Below are 3749 nucleotides of genomic sequence, written 5' to 3'. Positions count from 1 at the left end.
AGAATTTTGCAGGCATTTAGCAAAAATGGATAAAATAACCAACACAATGAATACAATAAACCAAGTCCACAAAACGGTCTTAACTAAAGATGGAAGCCAGCCTTTCATCCCCCAATATTTGAAAAGTCCAGTGAACCAGTCGTTGTTGCCTTCCATCTGGATCTTGTTTCCTTGATCTTTTAGCAGCTGGATGCCCTGGTATACTGACTCCCTATATGATAGCAGGTAGAAAAAACACATGCCATCAAAAGCCTGACAGGCATGGTTATGGACAAGAAATTGTGGCTTGTCTGTGCAAGCAACCAGCTGAAAGCATGCGGCTCAGTGAAGAGCATCCAGATTCCTGCTGCAGCAGCAACCAATGGCAGCATCCTCTGACTTTGATAATTTGTTATCTGGAGGCTTTGATGGCCTAAAAGTAAACAGATAAAGCGAGTAGAAAGTGAAACGTAAGTTGTGTTCCCACTAAACTTTCTCTTCTGTAAGGCAAGGGTGTGAACACAGCTTATTACAACAATCATAGAGCAATGCTAAAATATAGTTTTTACAAATGTTAAGACATAGATCCTAGTTAGTGGTGTCTGAGCTATCTTGGTCTTGGTGTGTGTGGTCAACGCTGCTTAGGAGATCTTCTTCTGTCCTTCTCCTTCTTCTTTTCCAGGCTGCTGCTGTCTCTCTTAGGCTTTCATTCTGTTCTTCTGATGGTAGCTTTGGTGTTTGCCTCACAGTTCCCAGAAAGAGTTTTTACATATTTTGCTGGGATCCATCTTAGGAGTGTTACTGTAAAGACAAGGGCATCTTTTCTTTCCCAAGTAATTAATGGAAAAGGGCCCATAATTTGTTTAGAATCAGGTTCTTTGCTCAGCACAGGTTGCTGGTGTTGTAATTGGGCTGCAGTTGAATTAGTAAACTGCCTGATGACTGGGGGAGTTGTCTCCATAAATGGGTTGTTCAAAAAGTTGAATACGTAAAAGGCCTTGGCCAGTCTCTCAATGGAAGATAATATCTGGACTCCCCAGCTCAGCTGATCAAGGATCCTTTTGATGGATCAGTGGGCCCTCTCGGCTATGGACTGTCCTGTGGCAGAGTGTGGTATGCCTGTGACATGTTTTATACCCCAGTGGTCAGAAGCTTGTTGGAATCAGTGCAAGGTATAAGCAAGAGCATTAGCAGTTTTAATTTCCTGTGGGATTGCTAAGGTGGAAAAAACGAAAAAGTAATGTTTTATAGCATCTTCTGATTTTTTAACAGCATGGGCAGAGGCAAAAATCACACTGGAAAAGACATTGATTTAGAAGTGGATGAATTTTAGTGTGCCCAAAGGGGCTTAGTGTGTGGTGTCTGATTGCCAGATGTGGAGACTCTCTAATCCTCTTGGACTGACTCCTGCTCTGACAGAAGCAAGGCCATGTTCCTGACAATTTGGGCAGGTGGCTACAATGGACCTTGCCAGGTCTCAGGTAATTTTGAACATCCTGAGCAGCGCAGGAATATTTTGGTGGTAGAATTTTTGGCTGATCCTAGTCTGTGTAAATTTGATTTGAGGCGTATTGCACTGGCTCAGATGTTTGAAGTAGGCAATTGAGGTGCTCTGGAGTGAGAAGTAAGTAAATATTCACAAGGTCTATTCCTGCAAGAGTGCACAGACGCACTCTAGGTTTCCTGCAATAGTTCTGCAATAACTTTTTGTTGGATTGTAATCGTTTTAGTAGGTTGGTGTGCTCTGAAAACGCATTCAAATATTATCAGGATCTGAGATAGTATAGTCCCACTGAAAGAATAATGCATGGAATTTTGGACTTACACCAAGGATTGCCAGGGAGAAAGGAAAATTAGGGTGGTATCTGTGTACCTGTTTAGTTTGAATCACCCAGGATACCTTTTGTACAGCTGCTTTGGCCTCTGGTGTCAGTGATCACAGGAATCGAGTCCTTCACGGCCTTCAAGGAGAAGCAGGAATAGTGGCGTGAGATCTTCTGTGGTGATTCCCAGCAGTGAACGTACACAACTGATGCTTCCACAGAGCTGGTGGAGTCTCTGCAGAGTCTTTGGCTTGTCCTTGATGTGCAGTGTTTGGGGTGTGATGGTTTTCTCTGTGCTTTTTAGGCCTTGCTACTTCCAGGGCGCTGTCTTTGGACTTTATGTGCTGTAATCTTAAAACTTTTCTGCTGTACAACCGTGATGACATCTTGTACTGCAACATCCAAAACTATTTGAGCTTCTGCACAAACAACTGTATTGTCCATGTAATGAAAAATTATAGCATTAGACTGTCTTTTCCAGTGGGGCAAGAGAATTTGGGCTCCAAGGTATTGATCAGTATTTGGGTTCTTCTTCATTCTTTGAGGCAATACGGTCTACTCGTACCTCTGTAAAAGGTGCTTGTCCACTTATGGATTAAAAGGCGAGCAAGGGGTTTTCATTGGGGTGCAAGGGGGTGTCAAAAAAGCAGTAATTTAGATGTATAACAACCATCTGCCAAACTCGATGTAACATGGAGGCTGAGGGCTGGCTGGACTGGAGGGCACCAATGTCCTCAATGACCTCGTTGATTTTCCTGAGGACCTCAGGAGCTGCCACTTTTCTTTGCCAGGCTTTCGTATTTCAAGCAAAGGCGCATTGCAGGGGCTAGTAGATGGTACAAAAAAAAATGTGTCCCACAGACAGCTGCTCCTGTACGAGGGATTGCAGGGCCTTTAACTTTCTGCCTGGGAGGGGCCACTGATCCACCCATATGGGGTTTTGGAACTTCCAGGTTGACTGAAGGGTGGCACGCAGCTCAGTGGCCCTGTCTAGAAATCCTGAGGTGTTGATAGGATCTCTAGCCTTGTCCCCCTTTGGGACAAGAAATCTTTTCCTCAAATTGTTATTGGTGCCCGGGTGTACCACTGTGCCCTCAGGACCTTCCATGCAGATGGTACCTTGACTCCAGAAGCTGGTAGTGGCTCCCCTGGTACCTAATAACTACCCCAGCAGCTGGAACCAGGGGCCATTGTTTTAGCCAATCAGAGTGGGAAATTATGGTGATGTCATCTCCTGTATCTAATAGTCCTGAAAGACATCTCTTTCTCGCTTTAAATGACCAAGCACACTTTAGAACAGGTCTATTTCTGCATGTTGTCTGTGCCCACATCACCATTGGATGAGATGGTGTGGTGATCATGTCCCGTAGGAGGATGGGTCTGGCTGTAACTGTTCCTTTTGGAATGAAAAGGGGAGAGTCTAAGCATAACTCCTGGACAGTTATCTCCTGCAAAGATATCAAGGTGACTACCTCAGGTAGTATACTGAGTGTCTCCATCCCTTCCCTGGTGTTGGTTAAAATCAAAATGTCTCTGGGCCGTTCTTCAGGCCTGTGTTTGCCTGTTGGAATATGATGAACATAAATATCATGGATTAGAAATGAAAAGGCCCCTACCAGCTGTCTTTCGGCTTCAGGGCAGAACAGTCTTTTGTCGCGTTTTCTGCAGTGATCGAGGTGTCCTGCTGGATCTGAGAAGGTCGCTTTGCTGATTCTCCACAGTGTTGGGGAGAGTAGGGCGGAACAGCCTTGCGTTTGGTGTCATTGCACAGGCCCTTTCTGTGTCTGTGTGGGTTTTCCCGCAGGCCACTGGTTTTGCCGGTGTTTAAAAGCATGTAGACGAGGGGGGCAGTGAGGACAGTGGCTGTAACAGCTAGAAGGTCCCTGGTAATAGCCTTTATTTTTATAATTCTGTTGAAAATGCCCCATCTCCCTAGACTTAAAGCCA

Source organism: Melozone crissalis, unplaced genomic scaffold (assembly GCF_028551555.1).
Source record: "Melozone crissalis strain CALT ecotype California unplaced genomic scaffold, PUWL_Pcris_2 ptg000272l_1, whole genome shotgun sequence".
NCBI classification, from domain to species: Eukaryota; Metazoa; Chordata; class Aves; order Passeriformes; family Passerellidae; genus Melozone; species Melozone crissalis.
This window is presented reverse-complemented; position numbering follows the sequence as displayed.